General features: G+C 44.1%; 2 long non-coding RNA genes across 2 annotated transcripts; one reads left to right on the forward strand and one right to left on the reverse strand.

Annotated features, from left to right (window-relative positions):
• LOC113981512 lies at positions 1 to 26,003 on the forward strand. Its single transcript, XR_003538445.1, has 3 exons — positions 1 to 14; positions 2,793 to 2,795; positions 25,837 to 26,003. It is a non-coding gene; the product is annotated as an uncharacterized LOC113981512 (long non-coding RNA).
• A 6-nt stretch (positions 26,004 to 26,009) lies between these two features.
• Positions 26,010 to 26,395, reverse strand: LOC113981514. Its single transcript, XR_003538446.1, has 3 exons — positions 26,339 to 26,395; positions 26,220 to 26,242; positions 26,010 to 26,178 (listed from the first exon to the last, which is right to left on the reverse strand). It is a non-coding gene; the product is annotated as an uncharacterized LOC113981514 (long non-coding RNA).
• Between the last annotated feature and the right edge of the window lie 753 nt (positions 26,396 to 27,148).

Genomic DNA, 27,148 nt, shown 5'->3' on the forward strand with positions numbered 1-27,148 from the left:
GAAAAGATAAAGAGGTCAGACTGATGAAGATGAGAAAAGACCCCAGACTCCTGGGATGAAGAGCAGATGTACCCCCGAAAATAAGGGCCAAGAGAAGCACCACCCTAAGCTCCGCCTGAGCTCTGCCTATACTCCCCCTGTTATTAATATGTATAGATAGATGTTGTAATCATATGAATATGCATTTAATCATATATGAAAATTGTATAAAAACCCTGATTTTGTGTGAAACCTTTGAGCAAGTTTTCTGTGGTGCGAACCACGCTTGCTCCCAACATTGTGCAATAAATACCTTTGCTGCTCAAAAGATGCAAAGCCTCTGAGCAGTTCCTTATACCGGATTTTTTGGATTCAATACAACATATAGCATTAAGTGTCTGCAAAACACAAGTTTTCTTCATAGCTGAACACAATTATTCCCGATCTCTCACCACATCAGCACTATAAAGGGTAAGTAAATTCAGAGCCAAATTGTAATTGCCTTTTCTAGAACAATATTCAGTAATCTGACTTCCAGTGAATCAGCAAAAACAATCTTGGAGGTCATAGCCTATCTTTTTTCTCTCCCCAGGATTTGCTCAGCTACCTGTAATCAGTCTTTAAAACATTAGTGTTCTGACAGAAGTGTATTATGATTTAAAATTCCATTTATATATACAAAACCTACCATACATAGAATGCAGAGGCAAAACCCAGCCCCGAGATTCAATAAAAGTCACTGCATAAATTTTGATGCTGGCTGATAAACAACCCAAAGGATTCCAAATATCATTTAAGGTGGAGCTGCTGTTAGTAGCCACAGTCTGAATCACAGGATGAAAAAAAAAGATAATGCCTCTTTTATGGCATTAAACCAGTTGTCCCTCTTCACAATACATCTAGATTACAGTCTTTGTTAAAGGCCAATGTAGGCTTCAAAAGAAATCCATTTTTTATAGATCAGGTCCCTCACCAACACTAAAAAGATACCTTTTTTAATTAATAACTTACGGAAATTCTATTGCACCAAAACTCCCCTTGCTATTCTGACCAAAGGTTGCATAGATTTCTTCTGGACATTTGATTCATGGCTACAACCTTGTTCAGACTATTTCAGCGGTATCATACTGCACACAGTGATCCTGTGATCTGCACATAGGTGAAACCATTCCATCTATTTCAGAGACTGAATCATCATAAATGCACAAACCACTTCTTTACCCTTTAAGGAACTTGCAGTCTTTGCTACTACTTTTAATATAAACAAACTCTTTTGCAATTAATCCTTTACTTTCTTGAACTTATTTTAAAGAGAAAGTTGTCAGCTCTGTTTTCTTAGGTGGATAGTCATGTAGTTGAACATAAATGTCGATTATCCTTTATTTTACACTAGACAGCACATGTTCTTTCAGCCAAGGATGGAAAGAAGGTACAAGGGTTACAGACTGATCAGTGACATTTCTAGAAATAGAACTAGTTTAAATATTTGAATCATGTCATGGGTATATTAAATGCCACACCATGTGATCCTGAGTGACATTTTAGAGGAATAGCAGAGTCATAGCTAAAGTTCACACAGACACATAAATGCCAATAACATATATGCAAATTTTAAACTGTTAAGCTGTCTAATGGTGATACTGTACTGAGCAGAACTTTCCATGTAGTGGAGAAATGGGTTACAAAAGATACTGGTCTTTTATATTGGAGAAATAATTCCTTTGAGTCATCCTTAGCTTGATCTAGAACCCACAGAAGCCAGTGAAAATTTTTCTCTGCTCTTCTACAGCAGTTGTGGGCACCTTAGAAACATCTGCAAGAAATGTCATAAGTAACTACATGCCTGATATACCATTTTTAGATGCCTAAAAGACAGTTTACATTGCTTTTGGTTTGCTATATCACTCTACAAGGTCAGAGGATAAGATCTAAATTAAAACATTAAATCTCAATTAATTGGTGGGGTTTTTTTCCAGTTTCTCAGCTCAGCCTGAGCAAGACCTGAACCTTTCTGACTGATCTCTGTTTAATATAAAAATCTCCAGAGTGCAGAAATAATGTTAGTGCAGACATAATTCTAATTATGTCTTAATCATAGCATGGAATGTCTCTAGGAAAAATAAACTAAAATTCAGTTTCTTTTCTCCTCGTAATTCCAGAGGTCAGTGAACCGGTATAAAAATCTAAGCCTCTTTTTAAAAAAAATAAACCAGAAAATGCCAAATTCCTTGCTATGAAAGGAAGAGATACAGAAAAGACTGAGACTCTTAATAGGTCAAACAACTGCTCTTTAGTCACAACACTTTTTGATTTCTACCAGATAAAGATCTATTCCATTAAATTTGACCTGGTGAGATTTAGAACCCCAAGTTCTCTTGCTGAAGCCAGTCAAAGGTCCTGGGAATGCTTGCCTTTTTGAATCAGTCAACCACTATTTTACAATATGAAAACCTAATCTCCACAGTGCAGAGAGTTACAAACTCTAACTCTCAAATAACTTCCCAAATTAAAGATGGTTTCTCTGAACCTCTGCAAAGGAACTTATGTTTCCCCTTATTTAAACTGTTACTTAAGGGTTGACATTTGAAGGAGCTTCACAGTGGGCTGACACATTTTCCTGCACTAAGTAGTTATGCAAATCAGTAAATTATAACCAAGTTACATCACATCCTGTGGTACTTTCAATTAATTTTTACTAAGCCTTATATTTGAAATGCCACCGTTTGAGTTACCTCAAATAAGATAAGCAATAGTTAGTTAAACTGACCTTGAAGCTGAAGGTAGACACGTCCTGTTACATGCAGTGAGCCCAGAGTGTAAAGGGAATAACAAGTTGGTGTGCTCACAGGATTCCAGGTAATATGAGAAGGGGAAAGGAGGAGACAGAAAGGAAAATAGTTGCTGCAGTGGCCAATCCTATTCCACTCAATTATGTCAATGACATTTGCTCTCACAAGGATGCCCTTGAGGACATAAATAGGATGTGGCAAAAGGGGGCCATTTAAGAGTTGGGTAATAGCAACATCATCTTTCAAAGACCTCTCAAGGGGAAAGAGATTACATCAGCAAATGATTGGCCAGATGCTTAAGGGCAATGAGATGCCTCTCTACTGCTTCACCCCAAAGGCCCATTTGGCAGCAGTGAAAGTAGAAAGGTCATGAGCAGCTTCTGTGCTGATTTGCCTGAACTACTCCTTAGATACACATAAGAGCAGGAGAAATCCACCTGTAACACCCCAAATGGAAGCTGGTCAGAGCAGGAAACTGGACTCAAGTTGTCAGGAGAATGAGATGAGATGAGATCACAGTGGGCCTATGTTTTCTTCTTACTTTTTAATTGACTACATGAATTTTTGACAGACTTCTGGCAGAGAAGTCCAGAAGCATGAAATGTAAAATGTGATGATAGAAAACAACTGTTAAGGATATCTGAAGCCTTCAATTTAAAATTACTATAGCTGCATAGTGGCAATGCACTAAAAGAAATAATACATGATGGGTGGAGGTGCAAACAAAAAAAGCAATTTCATTCATCAAACTGCTCCCACTGAAGCTGAACAGCACAGGGAGCCATGCATATCCACTATAACTAAAAGCAAAGCAGCCACCTCAGATCAATGCATCTGGACTACTTAGTATTTGAAGCACTCCCTCTTTACCACACAGGTGCTTTTTATCAACCCAAAACTATGTTTTCAGTATTGATCCAAAGAAACCATTTAAAGATCTCTTGATGTAACATGAGTTTAAAAATATGACCACAACAGCAGTATAAAACAAATCTGCCCTGTGCAGGAATCAGCAATGAAAACAGAAGCCAGCTTTTCCTTTCATACTGTGCAAAAACTACTTTGTGATTGTGTCATATATTTTGCTCTGGCTATAAGGTCCCCAGTCTGCACTAAATGTACTAACCTTTCCTATGTGCAGGCTGTCATCTCTTCGTTCATAATGCAGTTTCCACCCACACTGTCAGACTCCAGTTCAGCAACTCATGACTGAGGCTCATACCTCATTTTAAATTTTTAACAAAAGACATCCTGAACACAAAGATATTTATCTCAAGGTTAACTGGATGGCAACGTGAACTTTAAGTGTCTTGCAACTTAAGCAGATGTTTAAGCTATTTGCCAGATCAAAACCTAAAAGAACAAAGATGCAAACAAAACTGATTGCAAGAGAAACAGGACTAGTGTGAGGAGCAGCAGCAGCAGCAGCAAGCAGTTGCAGGACGCACGTGGACAAGAAAAGGCTTGTCTGAACAGGGGGCTTACCCCAGCAACTGACCCTGGACCCGCTGATTGGAAGAGACAACAAGGGGTAGAGCCTGCATCCAGCAGTGCAGGAGATTTAAACAGGCAAAAACAATAAGCTACTCAGTTGATTGCAACAGATGAATATATGTATTTCCCAGGAGGTATGTGCACAGTAGTGGGCAACATGGTGACCACTTGACAAAAAACACTGTCCTCTGCTTCTTGTGCCTGGTAGGACCAATGCAGTTAGAAAGAGCTGCTCTTCAAGCATGTGACCAAACAGGTTTCCAGCTGTGGGATGCTGTAACAGACAGATAACATACAAATGCCAAAAATTATGTTTCGCCATTGTTTCTGCCTGTCAAAAACTTCCAACCAAAACTTCTGTGTCAGTTTTCCACCAGAAGTTCTCACCAGAATTTCCCACTGGAGTCTTACTGTCAAAAGATCCTGCTATTGTTCATGGTTATATCTCTTCAAACATCTGAACAGGGCTACGTGCCAAGAAACCACACAAGAACCTCCTCTGAACACTATAAAAGCTGAGGAGAAATTTGGGAAAAGTAGGGAAAGAGGAGTGGGAAAGACATTTGGCTATAGCAGCTGAGAGTTTCTCCCCCGCCTGGCCCTCACCTTTTTTCCTGCCACTGTAAGCTGCCTGCCCAAAACCGGACCTCTGCCATCTTGAAGTGGACTGGACTGAGACTCACCGTGCCACCCTGACCATATTTCTGAGAGGTACAGCGGGACCGAGGCCTCTGCCCAGCCTGGGACACGGTCGGTGTGAGCAGCGGAGCCCACATCCTGGCTGCATTCCAGAGAACTGAAGCTGTGAAAGACCCCCTGCGGCTAAAGAGATAACACCAAAGAGCGGCAAGAGACAGAGAAAAAAAAAAAGGCAGAAAACTGCTTTCCTCTCTCTCCCCCCCCCCAGACCAGTTCAACGGAAAAGGTAGTTTGGTGGTAATCTTTTCTCTGCTTCTAAAAGTAATCTTAGCATTTTCCAACCTTTTCTTATTTTTTCCTCTTTCTCTTTGCATCTCTTAGCAATTAATAAAAACAGTTTTGGTATCAACAGATAACTCGTATGAGTTTTAATTTTGCTCAAGGGAATATTCGGATCTAAAAGTTCTTTCTGCAATATTTAAGCAGATTGTAACAGATGCGTGCAGGGATATTCCTAGAGGTGGAAAGTGATAGCAAGCAAGCTTGTGAGAGGTGTGACCAGACTGATGAACTGCTGATTTTGTGGTTGAGAACCTCTGGGTGAGGATTAAGGGTATGGAAAACAAAAGCAGATGTTGTAGTGGGTATCTATCTATCGTCCGGTCATGATATAAACACTGAGGAGTTCTTCTATAGGCAATTAGAAGAAATCTCTGGATCAGTAACCCTGGTCCCTACAGGAGATTTTGACTTTCCAGACATCAACTGGGAAAATCATATTGCTGAGATGAGCACGTCTTGGAAATTCTTGAAATTTGTAGGAAATAACTTCTTGTCACAGGTACTCAGTGAGTCAACTAGGAAAGATGCCCTCTTAGACTCGCTATTTGTGAATAGAGGACTCATGGGGGATGTGATGGTAGGTGGGTGTCTTGACCTCAGCAATCATTAAATGTTTGAGTTTACAATTTTCAATGTAAGAAGAAAAACGAGAGCAGAGTTGTGTCCTGGGTCCTGTCAGGGCAAGGTTAAATTTTTGCAGTAGCCAGGAGGGGGCATAGCCAGGACCCTGAGATTATTCTATACCACCTCACTCCATACACAAGGGGTGGAGGGGGATGGGCCCTTCTGTTCAGGCTGGTGGTGGGCTGTGCAGTCAGGGTAACGCTGGGTTCTGCATGGTGAGCACTTGTGTGTAAATCGTTCACCTCTCTTGTACGCTCTGTTATTAATATTGCTATTGCTACTGTTTGTTTCTTACTTCATTGCTATTTCCAGTAAATTGTTCTTAACCCATGATCTTTACCTTTTGTGCCTCCAATTCTCTTCTCCATCCCACCTCAGGGGGAGGGGGAGTGAGTGAGCAGTGCATGGTTTGGAGAGTTTCAGTGGGAACACTAAATTGAGGAATATCATTCCTAAACCATGACAGCCTTATTTGGTGCTCAACATGAGGCACAAAGAGTTGAGATAGCAACAGATCTGACCAGAGTGGTCTGCTCCAATTGTTTGGAAATTTACCCCTGAACAACTACAGGACCCTGATAAAGTGACAGAATATTTGCAAGGAGAATACTGTAGCAACTCCAGAGAGGAGCAACTTAAAGCAGTGTGTTGGGCCCTGGCTACTCTTTACTGGACACAGTTCAATACTAGATGGCACTCTCAGGGGGAGGAGGAGGAAAGCAAACCAAGAGGCACCATGGTCAATCAAACTGCAGCTGAACAAAAGGAACAACCTGTTCCAGTAGCAGTCACCCCTATACAGAAGAAGAAATCCAAGACAAAATCAGTTTGCTTAGTAAGGAATGAAGAGGAAGCAGAGCCCTCAGAACAGGAGGAAGAGGCAGGACTGGAGATAATCACCTGAACCCTATCCCTGGGTGAGCTGTGAGATATGCAAAAAGATTTCAGCTGCCAGTCAGGTGAGCCCCGGGTGACCTGGCTGCTCCGATGCTGGGATATCACAGCCCACAATATGAAACTAGATGGTAGTGAAGACAAGCAACTGAGATCCCTGTCCCAGGATGCAAGGATTGACAAGGGGATTGGGAAGAGGACAAAAAGTCTCAGCCTCTGGAGATGACTCCTGTCAAGTGTGAGGGAAAGGTATTTTCTCAAGGATGATCTAGTAGTGCACACAGGCAGGTGTAACGCCATGGAGATAGGTATCCAGTACCTGAGAGAATGAGCTGTGCTGGAGGTAATCTATAGGGATTCAAATAACGAGCAGTCCCCTGTAGATCCACATGAGGTCCAGTGTACACAATCCATGTGGTGGAAGTTTGTATGGAGAGCGCCATGGTTTTATGCCAACTCATTGGCAGTGATGTCAATGAAAGACGGAGAACAAACAGTGCTTCAGGTGACTACCTGACTGGCAATATGAAGACTGTCTCTTTTCTTCCCTACCAACCCATGTCCCAGCTGTGGAAAGACTGTCCAAGGACCTCAAGCAATTTAAAGAGGAAATGTCCCATGCTCCGCCAGTATGAACCAGAGTCTCTGCTATTAGGAACAAGCATCCCCCTGCTTGAGAGAGAGGGTACACACCACAATGTAACCTGTGATTTTACCTGCATGACTACAGAGAGGACATGAGGAAGTGGGATGGAAAACCCACATCTGCCCTAGCAGCATTTCCACTGTAGGAAATTCTTCAAGGATAAATGCCACTCCAATTTCCAGTGGACAAGTCCTCAGACAGAATAGAAGGGCTAATGTTACTTCTGATCCTCTTGAAGGGACCTCCAGTTCATATTTACAAGAAGTGAGCAACAAATACTATGACCAGAATTAGAGGGGTCCCGCCTCCAGCCAGGTGGAGAAAAGGGATAATCGGATCTATTGGACTGTGTGGATCTGATGACCTGGCTCATCAGACCCACAGGAGTATAAGGTTTTAATTGACACCAGTGCTCAGTGTACCCTGCTGTCATCAAGATATGTAGGGGCAGAATCCATCTCTATTTCTGGGATGACAGGGAGATCCCAACAGCTGACTGTACTGGAAGCTGAAGTGAGCTTGACTGGGAACAAATGGCAAAAACACCCCATTGTGACTGGCTCGGAGGTCCCGTGTATCCTTGGCATAGATTACCTCAGGAGAGGGTATTTCAAGGACCCAAAAGGGCATCATTGAGCTTTTGGGATAGCTGCTGTGGAGACAGAGGAAATTATACCACTGAATACATTGCCTGGTCTCTCAGAGGACCCTTCTACTGTGGGACTGCTGAGGGTTGAAGAACAATGGGTACCAATCACCACCACAATAGTGCACTGTTGGCAATCCTGCACTAACAGAGACTCCACGATCTCCATCCATGAGATGATTTGTGAACTGGAGAGCAAGGGAGTGGTCAGCAAGACTCACTCATCCTTTAATAGTCCTACATGGCCAGTGCCTAAGTCCAATGGAGAGTGGAGACTGACAGTGGGCTATCGTGGCCTGAACGAAGTCACACCACCACTGAGTGCCGCTGTGCCTGGCATGCTGGATCTTCCATATGAACTGGAGGCCAAGGCAGCAAAATCATATGCCACCATCGACATTTCTAATGCATTTTTCTCCATTCCACTCCAGCAGAGTGCAGGCCACAGTTTGCTTTCACCTGGAGGGGTGTCTGGTATACCTGGAACCAACAGCCCCACTATTTACCATGGACTGATTCAGACTGCACTGGAAAAGGTGAGGCTCCAGAACGCTTGCCATACATTGATGACATCATCATGTGGGGCAACACAGCAGAGGAAGTTTTTGAGAAAGGGGAAAAGATAATCCAAATCCTCCTGAAGGCCAGTTTTGCCATAAAACAAAGTAAGGTCAAGTGGTCTGCCCAGGAAATTCAGTTTTTAGGAGTAAAATGGCTGTCATCCGATTCCAGTGGATGTGGTCAGCAAAATAGCAGCTATGTCCCCACCTACCAGCACAAAGGAAACATAAGCTTTTCTAGGCACTGTGGGTTTTTGGAGGATGCATATTTCAGATTACTGTCAGATTGTAAGCCCTCTCTATCAAGTGACCCAGAAGAAGAACGATTTCAAGTGGGGTCCTCAACAACAAGAAGTTTTTGAACAAATTCAACAGGAGGCTGTTCATGCAGTAACCCTTGGGCCAGTCAGGACAGGACAAGATGTAAAAAATGTGCTCTACACTGCATTGGGGGAGAATGGTCCTTCCTGGAGCCTCTGGAAAAAAGTACTCAGGAAGACTCGAGGATGACCCCTGGGCTTCTGGAGTTGGGGATACAAGGTTCCTTACACCCCAACTGAAAAAGAGATCCTGGCAGCTTATGAAGGGATTCGAGCTGCTTCAAAAGTGGTTGACATGAAGCACAACTCCTCCTGGCACCCTGACTGCCAGTGCTGGGCTGGATGTTCAAAGGGAAAGTCCCTTCCACACATCATGCCACTGATGCTACATGGAGTAAGTGGATCGTGCTGATCACACAGCAAGCTTGAATAGGAAACCCCAATCACCCAGGGATCTTGGAAGTTAACACCAACTGGTCCAAAAGCGAAAATTTCAGACTATCATCATCATCAGAGGAGGAGAAGGTGACATGTGCTGAGGAGGCCCCACCATACAATCAGCTACAAGAAAATGAAAAGCAAAATGCTCCCTTCACTGACGGTTCCTGCCTTATTGTAGGGATACATCGAAAAAGGAAAGCTGCCATATGGAGTCCTGTGCCGTGAGTTACAGAAGCTATTGAGGGACAAGGTGGATCAAGTCAGGTTGCAGAGTTGAAAGCCGTCCAGCTGGCTTTAGATGTTGAAGGTTATTTAGATTGAATGAGAGTGTCCTAGGGTAAAAAGTGTTTTCCCCTAGAGTTAAAAAGTGGTAACCCCAAGGGGGTGGTGTTTCTAGGTGTATGGCCCAATAAAAAGCTACATTTTGCTCCTTTGAAATCAACATATTGCAACAGACCGGAAAAGAAGGAGGATGACATAGTTAGAAGAGAGGCAGCCATGATCTGATCCATGAGGAAAGAGGGGCCAGCAAGCCCTGCTGGGGGCCAAGGCCCCCAGCCCCCAGCCGAGACTACGGGAGACCCGGTGTAGTGTTAAAACTGGACTGGGTCCTGTAGTCAAGGGCTGGGGGAGTTTCTTCACTGTCAGCAGCAGCAGAAGACACTGAAAGCAGCGGCAGAGCAGCACTGAACAGAGAACTGTGGCCGAAAGCCAAAAGAGATAACAAGCAGCAGAGATGGCACATAGCTGGCTGAGAGAGACGCAGAGGTGTCCTGCAGGAGGGGGAGATGGCAACAGAGCAGAGAAAATTCAGCAGGGACTGGTTTTGGGGGTAAGGCTAAATTACTTTCCCAAAACCCTGAGACCTCCTAGAGAGGAGGGGTGGACTTCCAAACTCTTAGGGAGTCCCGAAATGCAGCAGCAGTTTGAGAGAGAGAGAAGAGCTGAGAGTTCGGAAATGTCCTGAAAGCTAGACCAGGACGGAATGCAGAGGAGGTGGCCTTGCCCCCCCGCTGCTGCTGCCATGCTGGCAGTTTGAGACAGAGCAAAGGAGCTCTGGTAGGACGCTTGGGGCAAAGACTGAACTGAGAGCTGCCCTAAATGTTCTAACTCAGGAGGAATGAAGATCTCCAAGGAAGTCCCCCGAAGGCTCAGGTTTGAGGGATTGGGATTTTCACAAAGTAAAAACAGAAAAATTCTGACTACAATACTCAAATCTGCTGCCTTAAAAATGAAAGACACTAACTAATACCACAGAAACTGAAATGAAGGAACCGTGACCTGAAAAGTGGCAAAAGGACTTTTCTCTTTTATTCTTGGACTCTTGTTGAAGAAAAAGAGAAATTTAATCTAATGTAAATATATTATTTCATCATAAAAAGATAGTTAAGTTGTTACCAATATATATATGTATGTAAATAAACCTTGTAAGTATTTTCCCCTTCCCCCAATGCTGAGTATGAAACAGGAGCCAGGCCTAAAAGAGTTAACTGAGATATCTTGGCCTGCTAAGAAACCGCAATACCTGTTTTGCTAGAAGAACATTTTAGGAGCACTGGTTAATATCATGTTCTGTTCTGCTCACTGGACCAAAGGCCTTATTATAGAAAGAATAGGAGTAGTACACACACAGTAATAAATTAGGTAAACTAGACGTTTGAATAAGATCTAGAAGGCCCAGAGCCAGGATTTTGCAAGCTTGAAGAATTCAGGTCACCTAATTGAAGAGGTCAAATTGAGGAAGATGTCCATGGCGACCAGCAGAGGGATGAAGGCTTGAGCAGAAGACCCCCACAGTAGAAGACTGCGCATGTCTGGAAAGACTCCGCCCAGAGACCAGGCTACTTATTAATATGTATAATAAATGATGTAACCATGCATCTAAAGTGTATAAAATGGCTTAGCTTTGCACTTGCAAGTCGAACAAGTTTGTCCAGCGCGAGCTGGCTTGCTCCCAACGTTGAATAAACAAATACCTTGCTGTTTAAAGATAAAAAAGTCTCTGAGCAGTTTTTCGGACTGATTTTTCGGATTCAAGTAGTTGTGTTTTGTCTGAAAACCCTCTCACGCTGGGACAAATTGTGGGAGGGGGGCTTGAACTTGGAAATTGGATTTTTGAGGGTCTCAAACCACCACTCTCCCTCTACACTGACTCCTGGATGGTAGCAAATGCTCTGTAGAGGTGGCTAGACCTATGGAAAAAGACCAATTGGCAGCACAGAGGTAAACCCATCTGGGCTACTGAATTGTGGCAAGACATTGCTGCCCAGGTAGAGAAGTTGGCTGTAAAAGTCCATCACGTAGATACACCCATACCCAAGAGTCAGGCTACTGAAGAACATTGCAACAACAGACCAGTGGATTGGGTTGCTGTCATGGTTTGAAGTCCCAAAATCCAATTCCTGATTCTTAGCCCCTCTCCCACATCTCAACCCAGTGTGAGATGGGTTTTCCAGACACCACACGAGACTCAAAATGGGGGGAAAGGGATATATATTACAATACTGTACAACAAATAAATAGTATAATACACTACATACACAATTCCAACTACCTCTACCATGACATACAATATTTACAATGGATCAAATCTCTTCTCCCTTCCAAATAAAAGTCCAGGAGGGAAGAAGAAAAAAGACCCCTTCCAATCTCTGAGCAGCAGTCCACTAGGGCAGCAGGTTCTCTGTGTCTTTCATGAAGTAGCAGTTGTTGGATCTTTGCCAATACACACGAGGGAGGCCTCCAAGCCTCTCTCGGCCCCCCGATGCAAACGAAGGGTCTTTCCGTGGGCTGCGTTACCCCAGACAAAGGTTGCTCCACCACGGTCATGTCGACGAAGTGCAGAAGCCTTCGTGACGGTCTGGTATCTTCAGGGGATTCAAGTCCCTTGCAGAGCTTCTGTGCTCTGCCTCAAGATGGTTGCTAGCTTCTCTGAAGCTGCAGCAAGGGAGGGCCCAAGGTCCTCTCTCACACATTTCGTCCTGGTTGAGCTCTCAGGACCACTGCATTTAGGACTTCCAATTAATAGGAGTCCACCCCCTCCATTTTTGGAGGGATCTCAAAAAAAGTTTGGGGGAGTTGTGCAGTTCTTACCCCACCTTTCTCTCTATAAAACTTAGTTCTCTCTGCTGTTTTCTCTCTCTCTCGGCTCGCAGAAGTTTTTCTGTCTGCTTTGCTGCATGTTTGTTTTGCTGCTTCTCTTATCTCTTGGCTCTGTGCCGCTGCTTTTTCTCCGGTCAGTGATGTTCTGCCGCTTCTCCTGCCGCTGCCCACGGTGAAGGAAAAAAAACTCCCAACTTCTTAGCTACAGGTACTTAGCCCAGTTTAACACTGTTCCAAGTCCCTGCAGCCCCAGCCGAGGGGCTGGGGGGAGGGGCCGGAGCCCCAAGGGGCTCCTGCCCCTGCTCCTCGTGGCCTCAGAACATGACCACCTCTTCTGCAACTACTACAACTATTTTCTTTTTCGGGCTACTTGTGGTATGTTTATATTTTGCAGGAGCGCAGATTGGTTCAAATCTCAAGTGTCACCACCCCCTGGGGGTTACCACTTTCTTAGCTCCAGGGGGAAAACCTGTTTCAAACCACTACAGCTGCCAAGATAAATGTGTCTCAGGTGGATCTGGATTGGCAATATAAAGGTGAATTATTTCTGGCTTGGTGGGCCCATGATGCCTCAGGTCATGCAACATACAGATGGGCTCGTGATCGAGGGATGAACCTAACCATGGACACTATCTCCCAGGTTATCCAGAAATGCGAAACATGCACTGCAATCAAGCAGGCCAAGCAGGTAAAGCCCCTGTGGTATCGTGGACGATGGTTGAAATATAAATAAGGGGATGCTTGGGAGATCCAATACATCACACTCCCGCAAACCCACCAAGGCAAGAGCTACATGCTTATGATGATAGAAGCAACCACTGGATGGCTTAAGACATACCCTGTGCCTCACACTACTGCCCAGAACACCATCTTGGGCCTTGAAAAGAGAGTTCTGTGGTGACATGGCACCCCAGAAAGAATTCACCTAACTTGTACACTCTTATTAATATTGTTGTTACTGTTAATTTCTTACTTCATTGCTGTTTCTAGTAAATTGTTCTTAACCCATAATCTTTACCTTTTGTGCCTCTAATTCCTTTCTCCATCCTGCTGCAGGGGGAGGGGGAGTGAGTGAGCGGTGCATGGTTTGAAGTGTTTCAGTGGGAACACTTAATTGGGGAATATCATTCCTAAATCATGACAAGTTGCTACCTGTGGTGTCCTACCCTGAAGGGGAAGGGAGCATATAAGATTTGTAGATGCCCGTGATTGAAAATGAGGTACAGAAGTCAGGAGGTCTGCAAAAACATATAGTTTTATTAGTAAATTACACACATGACAGAAGTTGGTATAAGTTAGTCCCTTATCATATAGTATAAACATATGTCAGTGGATTTTGAATAAGAGGTAGGGTGAAAGAGGAGAGAGAGAGATTAGAGAGGGAGAAAGCAAGAAAGAAAGAAAGAGAGGGAGAAAGAAAGAAAGAAAAAGAAAAAGAAAAAGAAAGTATGAGAAATAAAAATATGGTTTTTATTGCAAACAAATCTTTAGAAAACCCATAGGCATAATGCAAAGTTGTAAGGTATCCAGTCCCGCTTGGGCCTGGTGCCAGGGCTCCTTGCGCCCGGGATAGGGAATTTTTAGGCAAATATAAAGCTCCTAAAAATGAAAAACTGTTTGGCCATTTTTGAGCACAGGGGCCTCTCCCCATGGGCTGAGAACAAAGGAAGATCCATCATTTTGACAGGGGATACCTTGCAGCCAATTGGGAGGAGGGGAACATCCCCCTTTTCAGAGAAAAAACCTTTTTAGGCAAAAATGAATATATTAAACTGATCTGAAAGGGTGGGATTTTGTAAAACTATAAAATGCACGAAATTTAAACGCAAGGGGTCTTTCTTCTTCGGGAGAGCGGTGTGAGGTGGACCCAGTATGTGCTGCAAATAAAACTTTCCTTGCCGTTACAGTTCCCTTGTTTCACAGGTAATTGAATCTTTCTAAATAAAAAGACATTTCTCACGAAAGAAAGAAAGAAAGAAAGAAAGAAAGAAAGAAAAAGAAAGAAAGAAAGAAAAAGAAAGAAAGGAAGAAAGAAAGAAAGAAAGAAAGGAAGAAAGAAAGAAAGAAAGAAAGAAAGAAAGAAAGAACGAAAAATTGTCATAGGTTTACTTGTTCTAAAAAACCAAGCAGGGAATTTTTTTCCCCTGCATCGCTGTAAAAGAAAGATGTTGAACAAGGGAGGGGGAAGGTGTTTGCCGTTTGCCTAGGGTAGTTGACTCACATAAAGGAACTAGCTAGCAGATCTGCATTCCAAGTTGATGGCCCTCCAAAGACTGTGGGGAGGCGTGAGGAGTTTTTTGGGTTTTTTTCTTTGTCTCCTTGGAAACGGGAGGCACTTCACTTTTGCCCTACCTCAGGCAAGGTGTGTGTTGGAGGGGTCCAAAGTTCACTTTGTTTTTCGGCCTGGTCACCTGACTGTTTCATGGCCCCAGTTTGCCTCCGCTTTCCTGCGCCCTGTTCTGCCCCCAGCCCAGACCTGCTCAGACTTCATTGGAGAGGTTTGACCCACCTGCAGAAGAACCTTTTGGGGAGGAGGTTGCTCTTTCCCTCCTCCGCTCCCGTGTTGGCAGCAGCGTGTGTCCATCGAAAAAAGGGGGGGAAATCCTGGCCACAGCCAGCCGCAGACAGTGTGAGTTTCATGGGAAGAGCCCCCTTTTTCCCCTTTTCCCCTTCCCCTTCTTGGTGGGGGGGGAGATCTCCATTTTTGTCTTCTCCCACACACCGTGGCCCCATGCAGCCCAACAGCGCCCCCTGCTGACTACCACACAGCAACTGGAGGCTCTGCTCCTCCAGTGATCCAACAGCACCCCCTGCCGATCGTGGTTAGAATTGTGCCAAAAGGTGGAAAGTACTGAACTGTTTCCTTTTGAAGGGGATTTTTGGGTACAGGATTATTGTTTGGTTGTTTTTGTGTTTTTTTGTTGTTCTGCCAATACACATATATCCTTTAATAAAGGGCTGTTATTTTTTTTTTCTCCATACTTCCTCAGTTGGAGCCTCTTAATTTCAAATTTACAATTGCTTAGAGGGAGGAGTTTGGTCTTTTCTCATAACTCATCCTCCTTAGCAAAACACTTCAGTCTCATTACACTGACACAGAAAGAAAGAAAACGAACGAACAAACACTGGGGTGATGCCTTAAAACCCATATTATATAGATTTTAGTACAGCTTTTTTAGCACTTTTAGAATAACATTTTTAGCTAACACCTTTGTATTAAATTCCTGAAATGTTGTTTAATATTTCTTGTCAAAGATTCCAACAGACAAAGATTTTTAGAACATTTTATCTGAAAAAACTGTGCTCAGAAAAAGACATAACAGGCACATTGCTTGATATAATCGAGTCAAAACTACTCAGAAGCCTTGAAGCCCTTCCTAGAAGAACAGAGATGAGGACGAAGAGGAGGACAGGGATGAAGGGGTGGTCATTTTGTGACCACCAACTCAAATTCAGGAGGTGTGACTGAGGAAGACACGATGGGACGGACAGTTTTGGGCTGGGTGTAACCACTGAAGTCATGTCCAAATATTATAATTAGATGGTGTTATAAAATTGTAAAAGCCTATGCTGTGGGGTATGCATTATACCTTTGTGCACCTAACGCACTTTAATTAAAGAATTGCTTTCTGCCTTTCTATACTCAAAATTGTCCAGACAATTATTTTAGGTAACAAGGATCCAGGGGGCGCACCATCAGGGCTTTGTGGGTGTGGTGGGTTGACCTTGGCTGGACACCAGGTGCCCACCCAGCTACTCTATCACTCCACTTCCCAGCTGGACAGGGGAGAGAGTAAGGTGGAAAAGTAACTCATGGGTTGGGATAAGGCAGTTTATTTAAAGTAAAAAGCAAAGCAGAAGCTTGCACATGCAAAAGCGAAAGATAGCACCGTTTATTCTCTGTGGGAAATAGGGCCTGGAAAAAACCAGACCTTTGCAGAGAACAGAGCAACTCATTACAGGAATGAGTTTGTAAGTCCAAAAACTGCCATCTCCCCAGGCAACAGCTAGCAGCCAATCGGATGCTGCAGTCACACTTTTGCCTTATAAGGAATGTTTTCTATTTGTGTTTGACTATAAAAGGGCTGCGACCCTTTGAATAAATGTCTCAGTTTTCTTCCCCCACTGAGTCCATGTCTCTTAATGCACTGCAATTCTCTACTTCCCATCAGCAGCAATGGTCGGCCACTTCTGAGAAGCAGGGCTTTAGCATGTGTAACCGTTTCTCAGCAGGCAGCCATTGGAGACAATGAATGCCCGCCTTCCTGCTCCTTGCCTTAGCTTTTATATCTGAGCTGACATCATATGGTATGGAATATCCCTTTGGTTAGTTTAGGTCAGCTGGCCTGGCTGTGTCCCCTCCCAGGATCTTGCCCTCAATTGAGGAAGGAATGTTACAGTGCTGATGCTGTGCTCAGCAGTAGCTAAAACCCTGGTGTGTTATCAACACCCTTCTAGCTACCAATGCAAAGCACAGCACTGTGAGGGCTACTATGGGGAAATGAACTCCAGCTCAGCCAGACCCAATACAGTGGGGGGATCTTTGTATAGATGTTTTCCCCATCCTGGAGATAAGTTTCTCTCTTTCTATGCAAATTAGTTACCATGTGGAGTTTGTTCTTCTAGACCTTCCTGGAAATGGTTTGGAGGGCTTCAGGTGTCATTGGTGGTCTTGATCCCCCCTTACTGGATCGACCTTTGGTCATCAGTCCATGGTCGCTTCTCAACCTCATTCCTGCGCTTGTGCTGTACTGTGTTGTGCTTATCTCCAGGAGCCAGAACAAGGACCTTTGTCCCAGAAGAGTCCTGCCCTACCTCCATATAGTCCCCTTCTCCAGCCACATCCTGTTGTTTCTCACAGCGTGTTCTTACCAACAATCCTTGGTTGGCTCCATGGCTATCTGGCTATCGGTGTTTGAGACATACACATTAGCCCTTTATCTTCTCGGCCTCTGCACTACCCTGCACTTCAGGAGAGCAAACCTTAAGCTATTAAGTGATCTATTTAGTAGAGTCCCCTGTGAATCTGCTTTTGAGGCCTTAGGAGTCCACGAGTGCTGGTCAGTCTTTAAGAAACACCTTTTAGAAGCACAGGAGTAGGCAATTCCACTGTGGTGAAAGTCAAGCAAGTGGGGCAGAAGACCAGGTTGACTGAAGACATCACATGGCATGTACAGGCCAACCAGAGGATCAGGCCCAGTCAGTACGGCTTTATAAAAGGCAGGTCCTGCTTGATTAATCTGATCTCTTTCTATGACAAGGTGACCTGTAGAGAATTAGTTAGCAGCACAGGGACATATGGATATGGCTAAAACTATGGATGGGCTGTTAGAGTATAGAACACAGCTTGTCTAGGCCCGTGAGAAAATCTGAGATAGCAAGGCCATGGCAAGGTTACAGTATCCTTGTACGTGCTAGTTGACTGGTAAACAGGAGGTTGTGATTAGCAAAACAAAAGCAATTGGGGGCCACCTGTGCCAACAAAAGAAGGGAGTAGAGGTGCAATCAACATTTAAGCAAGCACCAATAATGAGCTCAATTTCTGCAATATGTATGAACCAATTATGGAGTGTATATTAAGCTGTAGACAATGTGCAATAAATGAAGTTAACTGTTGCTCATATTGAGTGCCTCTTTCTTCCCTCGTCGCGACAGTGACCTGCTTAGTGGATGAGGAAAAGGCTGTGGATGCTGTTTAGCTGGATTTAGGAAATCATTTGACACCGTACCGGGGGGAAGGTAAGTTTTTTCTCCTTGGGAAACGACATCCTCTGTTACTTTTGCCCTGACTCAGGGAAAGTGTGTGTGGAGGGGGAGCTCGGGAATTCATTCTGTTTTCGGCCAGGTGATTGGACTGCCTTTGGCCCCGGTCCGCCTCCGTTCTCTTGCACCTCTTGTTCTGCCCACAGCCCAGACCTGGCTCAGATTTCATCGGAGAAGCCAGGGCCATCTGCGAAGGAACCTTTGAGGGAAGAGGCTGCCCCTCCCCTCCTCTGTTCCTGTGTTGACAGCAGCTTGGACCCATCGACGAAGGGGGGGGTATTCTCAGCCAGAGCCAACCGTCAACAGCGGGAGTCCATAGGAAGAACTCCCTTTCCACTTTCTCCTTCCCCTTTCGGTGTGTGTGGGGGTCTCCATTCAGCTTCTCCCATGCACTGGGGCCCAACAGCGTCCCCTGCTGACCACCACAGAGCAACTGCAGGCTCTGCTCCTCCAGAGATCCAACAGCGCCCCCTGCCAACCACTAGGGAGCAACTACAGCCTCCACTCCTTTGGTGATCCAACAGCGCCCCCTGCTCATTGTGGTTAGAATTGTGCCAAAAGGCAGAAAGTACTGAACTGCTTTTGGTAGGAATCTTGGGTGCAGGATTATTGTTTGGTTTTTTGTTCTTTTGTTGTGCTGCCTATACACATATATCCTTTAATAAAGGGCTGTTATCTTTTCTTTTTCCATATTTCCTCAACTGGAGCCTCTTAATTTCAGATTTACAATTGCTTAGAGGGAGGAGCTTGGTCTTCCTCATAACTCATCCTCCTTAGCAAACACCTCTGTCTCATTAAACTGAGACAAGTGGCTAGAAAGCTGCTCAACAGAAAAGAACCTGGAAGTGCTGATTGACAGTTATCTGAATATCAGTCAGCAGTGTGCCCATTTGGCCAAGGCCAATAGCATCCTGGCTTGTATCAGCAATTCTGTGGCCAGCAGGACTAGGGCAGTGGTTGTACCCCACTGGTGAAGCCTCACCTCAAATCCTGTGTTCAGTTTTGGGCTCCTCACTACAAGACATGTCTTTCTTGACGTGTCCGGAGAAGGGCAACAGAGCTGGTAAAGGGTCTTGAGCACAAGTCTTATGAGGAGCAGCTGAGGGAGCTGGGGTTGTTTAGCCTGGAGAAAAGGACACTCAAGGGAGGCCTTCTCACTCTCTTTAATGGCCAGTCTTCGCGAACGAAGATTTTGGGAAAGGTCTTTTACCTTTCCAGCCTGCGCAATGGATTTTTTAGGTGAGATGCGGCATGCGCTGAACTGAGCCCACCCTTTAATCCTAAGGTTCATCTGCCGGGGCCAAGCAAGCTTGGACAATGGCAGTGAGGTCCTCAGGACGTAGGTTTGTTTAGAGTGACCTTCTCATAGATGGATGGCCTCACAGGGCTAACGAGCTCCATCTGCCCGGGGGGACCGGGGAATCGAACCTGGGTCGCAGCAGTGAGAGTCCTGCATGCTAACCACTAGGCCACCAGGGATCCCTCTCACTCTCTACAACTACCTGAAAGGACGTTGTAGCCAGGTGGGGGTCTCTTCTCCCAGGCTGAGAGGAAATGGTCTCAAGTTGCTCCAGGGGAGATTTAGATTAGATATTAGGAAAAAATTTTCACTGAAAGAGTGATTAAGCAATAGAACAGGCTCCCCAAGGAAGTGGTGGAATTACCATCCCTGGAAATGTTCAAAAAATTAATAGACATGGCACTTTGCTATATGGTTCAGTGGGCATGGTGGTACTCTGTCAAAGGTTGGACTTGATGATATTGGAGGTCTTTTCCAACCTTAATGATTTTATCATTACGTGATTCTATGTGTACTGTATTTGCTATACAGTGTTCAAGCCAATACACATGTATATATATGTACAAAGGTATACCTCGTAAAAAAAATTCTTCTCGAGAATCAGTGAAATATTCACGTCTAATTTAATTGCCAGGTAATGTCTTTTAATATAAATTGGTGTCTTTTTAAGGTAACATAGGGGGTAAAAAAGTTTTCAAGAAACAAGGAGATGGTTTGGAATGCTGACCCCTTTAATTGGCCATTCTGGTCTTTCTGTTGACTCTGAAGAAGGAACACTGGCATCCCTTGGACACTTTAGTGAAAGTAAAGACACGTCTGGGGCAAAGGGAGGGAATTCCAACTTCACACCTTAGTCCAGCATGTTGTTCTAATGATAAATGTGAATAAAATTTCCCATTAGAACACTCTCAAGCCATTTCAAGATGAACTATATACTTTGCAGTTTTATAATCAGTTTTATCTGTAGAATCAAGGATGGTGACTTTTGGTTCAGTATTTATTGAGGTGCCTTGTATTGGATAATGAATAATGGGAATTCCACATTGGTTAACAAGATGTAGGCGGGTGGTGTTAACAGTCCTCATTGTGATTTCTCCAGCCTTTTGAGGGATATCCCCAATGATACACATATCTCTTATTACTATTCAAACTGAGCAAAAACCATTATTCCAGAGGATCTCCTGTCCCTTCTTTGCATGTTATGACCTTTGAGCAATCGAATAGAGAACTGTCTTCTGGTTGAAGTTTGGTTAATTTAGGTCTGTAACTTTGGGTTCAAATAATGCTTCTACAGACCATGCCCACATTAAGTTCTTTCAGTTAATTGGAACTACATTAATGTCTTGGTTTATAGACAATGTGTCCCAGGAGGCGGGACCTCTGATGGAATAAAAACTCCTCCCCTATATTACAAAATTTTTTGAAATTATAAGGCGTTTGAGTGGAGTATGAAAATGAATAACAATTTTACTAAAAACAGAGAACAAAACAGAACAAAACAACAACCAAACAATAACAGAAAAAATGTCACCCAAAACCAATCTTTCAACTCCGTGCTGCGAGACAACAACACAGTCCTGACGCTGTCAGGTGATCACAATGTAGCAGTCACGGCTGCACTGGCAAGCACGTGGGAGCATCGACTCTGGGCAGAGACTGAGGTGATGCAAGAGTGGTGACAGGAAAGCACAGGGTGACAGGGCTCCAGGCGCCAGGAAATGGCAGGGGCAGCAAGGGGGAGGATGAGCTGTAGCAGTAGACCGTGGCGGCTGTCAGCGATGGCAGCTGCAAGTAGAGGGAAGTGTCAGGGCTCACTACCCACAGAGGGGACTCCCCTGGCCAACAGCCACAACAAACAGGAGTCTCCTTCCTGGTACGGGAACTGCAAAAGCTGGGTAGCGGGGCAGCTCCAGGGGGTGCAGTGGCCGGTGACTCCCTCTCAGCTGCAGTCCCAGGAACAAAGAAGAGCAAGCTGCTGTCGTGTTAGCAGCTTGATTCTCTTAAGTTCTCATGGCATTTTTCCCTGCAGGAGCCCTCCTCCCTCCCCGCCCTCAAGAAGGAGGGGTCCCCCATGCTTCTTTAAAACCACATGATGATATGAAGAAATTTAGCTAAACCATAACATTATCCACTCCAAATTTTTTCATACCATTGTGCTACATTGGATTTGAACTTTCAAACTCTACACATACATGCATTGCTCCAATTATATACACATTTACAAATATATACGTAGAGGCACAGTGTTATGGACAGTTTACCCATGATGGTATGAAGAAATTTAGCTAAACCATAACAATTTGTTGCGTTAGGAAGTTGCAAATGGCTGGATGAGGGGGTTCAAGTTGAGATAAAATGGTCACATTTATCTTTGGGTGCGTGGCTTTACAGGACTGGTGGTCTAACGTCCAATCATAAGGTGCGTCAGGAGGAGCATTGTAAGTTTGGTAAGCTACATGCACACCATAGGAATACCTTCCCAGTCTATCCAGACTCCCTTCTTTTTACTTGCCCAATATGTGGGTAGGTACATTGGAGAGGTTGCATTGGTCATATTGAAGATAAAGAATAGATTCCAGTAAAGCAACACATATAACTTGATTGGTATGGTTCCATATTTTGACAAACCCTTTGATTAGTTCCCAGGAGAGCTTCCGATATATCTCAGCTCCAGCGGTCTGCTCTGCTGAGCACATGCACAATGCAAATAACCATATAAGCATAACCAACATATTATAACTACAGTTACCAACAGACTTAATATTAGATTAATAATAGAACAGTGAGCCATAGTCCAAAACAGAGGTCTTCCATTCACAGCTCCAGGTATTTTCCATGTTAAACAGTTACCTGTAAAAGAAAAGATCTGCTCAGCCCCTTCTAGGACTGACATGAAAATGAAGGGGTAATTCACCAAGCACTTATTTTATGTTCTTTGTCATAAGTGTCTTTTGCTCTCCAAGTGTACATATTTAAGGGAGCAGTGAGTACCATGGGTACAGCTCCTACAGTAGGCAGTTCCACTAATATGGGCTGTCCCAGGAAATGGGAAGGGTCTTGATTATTTTCAGGTTTTGATATTGCTGATGTTAAAGAGGGAGGCTGTGCATAAAAGGTCGTGAGTCTAGGACATCTATTTACTCCTCATCGGTCATTTACCATTTTTACACCCCATAATTCTCCAATCCAATTTTAATTTTGGGGCTTTAAAAATCGCTTAAGTAGCCCATTTGTTCTCTCAACTATGCCATTAGCTTGCAGATAATAGGGTGTGTGGAATACCCACTGAACTCCTTCTTTGGCCCAGTCTTGGACTATAGTAGCTGGGGAATGTGACCCATTGTCTGATTGAATTGACACAGATTTTGGGAAGAAACTGAACCATATTTTAAGAGCTTCCACTGTGTTCATCCCAGTTGCTCGAGGGAAAGCCTCTGCTTGTACCAGTCCTGATCTAACCTTCCCTCCTACCAACGTATATTGCTTTCCCTTGGATTTCCAAAAAGGTCCAATATAGTCCACCTGCCTTGTGTCCCATAGTTCCTTCCTGTGCAAGGGAGGTTATTCTAGGGAAAGACGCTCTAGTCGGACTCGACACTGTTCACATGCAGATATACAGGTATGACACATCTCACAAGTTGGTGGCCATCCTCTACTTTCTACTTCTTTCTATAGATCTTGTGCCCCTGTATGCTGTCGTTTTGAGTGCAACCACTTTAATAATCGGTCCCAGTTTTCTGCTGGAGTTTTTACATCTAGTGGGGCTAGTCTGACCAGTTCATCTGCTTTGTTATTCCAATGGCTAGTTGGGGTTCCATCTTCCTGGTGGTAGCCTACCCATCCAACTAGAAAATTCCCTTTTCTTTCTATAGTAAGAATTTCCTGCCCTTTTTCTTTTTGCCAAACAGGGACTCTATTTACTTCCCAGTCATTTTTATCCCAGAAGGGGAGCCACTCGGTGCACCTCTTGAACACGGCAAAAGAATCAGTATAAATATATATGGGGTCAGAAGTTTCAGATTCATGGTTAAATGCACTCCAAACTGCTACCAATTCTCCTACTTGTGCACTACCTTCTCCTTCCGTTATTATCCTGTATCCTGTATTTACTTGCAAAGCTACATCATGTTATTTCCAAACTTTATCCTCCCACTTTGCTGATGCATCAGTAAACCACGCATTCTGCAATTGTTCTGAATATGGGGGAGCAACTTGAATCACAGAAGGTGGAGAGTCAGTTGTGTTGTTCAGGGTTACCTCTTCTTGTAAGGGAAGGTTTTTGGGAGCTCCTTGGGTTACTTGAAAGATGGTACAATAATGTCCAATTTGGGTGCACCATTTTCAAACAGAAGCTCATTGGGCCACCCCGTCAGGGGGTGGAGTTCCCAACAAAATTGGTTTGATGACTTTAAAAGGTCCTCTTAAAATTAGGGATTGTTGGCAGACAGTTCTTTCTGCTTCCTGAAGGGCAAGGCTGACCATGAACAAACCCTTTTTCCCAAGTGGAGTACTGTTTTTCTGCATCTTTAAAACTTTGAGAATAAAATCCAATGGGTCGAATAGGACCATCGGGTCCTCGCTACCATAAATGTATGGACAGTCCCGAACTGGCAAATCCCCACTCAATTTGTACGGGATCAGTAGTATTGATGGAGGGGCATAAACATAAGGCATACAGGCCAATGTGGTCAGCCATATGTTTAATTTATTATTTAATTAAGTCAACTTTTATACAGTTTAGTTTGTTTTGGGCACATGCTTACAACAAGGTGATTGGATAGCTCAGTCTGTACACGCGCCTCATGTCTCCAGTTCATTGGACCTGATGTTCTGTCCATGCGATCTGAAGTCATACTTGGCATGTAGAGGCCTTCATAATTAGGAACTTTCTGAAATTTGCAGGTGCACCCTTATCTCTAGTTTCTCAAGGCTTTCTTGCTCTAAACATACTATGTTCTCAAACCTTATAATTAGACACACAGCTGACAAGTATAAACATTGCATATTTTCACACAGTCTATAAGCATAAACATTACAGCTTACAGCTTCTAGTCATGTCAAGCAAGGCCTACAGAAATGCAATGGAAATTGTTCACAATTTGAATCCTGCAACACAGTAGGGTGTATAGGGCCTAGTAATCAGTGTGTGTTGGTCTCAAAAATTAGGAGTTGTAGGGCCGCATCATGGAGAGGGGTCCAATCCCACCTTGCCCTTTTTTTGCAAAAAATCATATAAGGGTCTTGCAATTATTGAAGTTGGGGATGTGTTTCCTCCAAAAAAACAGCAAGCCTAAAGTATGCTGCAGATCTTTCTTATTCTCAGGCATTTTAATTTGGTCTAGGGAAGTGAGGGTGTCCAGGGGAATACAGACCATTCCTCCCCTCCACCATATTCCCAGGAATTTTACTTCTTGTGAAGGGGCTTGTACTTTTTCAGGAGGGATTTTAAGTCCAGGGACTCTAGATGTTTAATAAGGTCTGTTTGGGTTGACTGTACAGGTGCAATTTCATCTCCTGCTACCAAAATGTCATCACTGTATTGGTATACTTTTACTCTTGGTGCAGGAGGAATGAGTGACAATTCTTGTGCCAGTGCGTGATGTGCTAGAGTGGGTGAATGTTTAAATCCTTGTGGGAGGCGAGTAAAAGTGTACTGCTGGCCTTCCCACATAAAAGCAAAACACTTCTGATCTTGGTCTTGCATCATGGCTAGGCTTCGCGAACGAAGATTTGGGAGTGGAACCATAAAAAACATGTCTTTGACATCAATAGTGGCCATGATTTGGTGGACTTGTATGGTAGCTATTAGTTCAGCAGTATTTGGGACTGCCGCAGTAAGAGGCCCTGTGTTTGCATTAAGGCGTTGGTAGTCCACAGTTAATCTCCAGTTGCCATTTGGCTTGTGAACTGACCACACGGGAGCACTGTAAAGGGAATGTGTCATTGTCTCAGTTTAATGAGACCGAAGTGTTTTGCTAAGGAGGGTGAGTTATGAGGAAGCAATTGTAAATCCGAAATTAAGAGGTTCCAATTGAGGAAGTATGGAGAAAGAAAAAATAACAGCCCTTTATTAAAGGATATATGTGTATTGGCAGAACAACAAAAGAACACAAAAACAACTAAACAATAATTCTGTACCCAAAGTTCCCTCCAAAAAAACAGTTCAGTACTTTCCACCTTTTGGCACTCTTGTGAAAGTGTATTGTAAGAATTTAAGGGCTTGTTAGTCAACACCTTTGGGGGCTAAATAGTGGGCTGGTTGCCGGAGTTATGGCAACTGTACAATAAAAGCATAAGAGTTCCCTGACACATGGTTGCCCTAGTTAGAACAGCTCAGACCAGCCATCACTGTGTGGGTGTAACCCAAAACTGTGTATTCTACACCCTCCATGCCATTTCCCAGAAACTGTTGACAATAGACCACTTGCAGCAGCTGCCCAGAGCACGCCTGACCCCTCAGGCTATAAGCTGGGTGTTAAGAGGCCTGTGAGATAGGAGGATGCTCCTGTCCTCACACCCATTGTGGAACTCCCCACCCTGAGGGGGGTACTGGGCATTCCTGTCTGAACCTGAGGATATATAATATTGGGGTCTTGGGACTTCTGATACCACTTGTGACATCCAGAGAAGGACTGGAACCTCGACTGGACTGCAATCACCACTCTCAACCAGACTGCAACCACCACTCTCGACCGGGCTGCGACTACCACTTTCAACCAGACAGCGATCACCACTCTTGACCAGACTGCAACAGCACTCTCGACCGGACTGCGATCACCACCCTCGACCGGACTGCAACCAACACTCTCACCAACAGGTTTTTCCCTCTCCTTTTACTTTGGACTCAGGGGGACCACGTGGGGCTCAGCACAGGGAGGGAGGCCCGATGAACACCACTCCGTTCATGCCCCAGGGTGCTGGGTTATACATCTGGGTTTTCTAGGTTAAAACCAATTGTTTGTCTGTGTAATTGTATTTATTGTATTAATTTTATTAAATTGTTATTCTGACTTATAATCTCTTTTGAGTTGGGTTCATTTCCCCTGTCGGTTTACCTTTAAACCAGCACAATGGTCCAGTGTCTTTGTTCAGCCTGATGAGAATTTATAACAAATATCACGCCCCCTATTGCTGGGTCATGACAGACACCAAACTTGCTGATGACACATGGGGTACACTTGTTTCAAAGCAGGAAAAGGATTTTTGCTCAGGAGTTAGCAGGTCTCATTGAGAAAACTTTAAACTAGATTTGAAGGGGAGAAGGGAATAAAACCAGGCTCCCTAGAGATAAGATTGGGGGTGGCATGACACTGTTTGAGGAACTGTGTGCTAGCAAGATCTTTCAGTATACTGTCTCAGTAGAGGTAGTGCATATAGATCCATGTGGCAGCAAGGATGGAAGAGTTATGAGGTATTACAAACCATAGAAGTGCCTGAGAATGGTCACACAGGACTTAAGAGTTTCTCCCTCAAAAAAGGCAGCGGGATCAATAGTCCAACTGAAGTGAATCTACACCAATGCACACAGAATATACAGGAATACACCGATGCTACACAGGAACAAACCATACCAGCAGCACACATTAGAAACCACAAAAAGAACCGACAA

The sequence above is a fragment of the Neopelma chrysocephalum genome, unplaced genomic scaffold (genome assembly GCF_003984885.1).
Source record: "Neopelma chrysocephalum unplaced genomic scaffold, ASM398488v2 Primary Assembly neopelma1_96606, whole genome shotgun sequence".
NCBI classification, from domain to species: domain Eukaryota; kingdom Metazoa; phylum Chordata; class Aves; order Passeriformes; family Pipridae; genus Neopelma; species Neopelma chrysocephalum.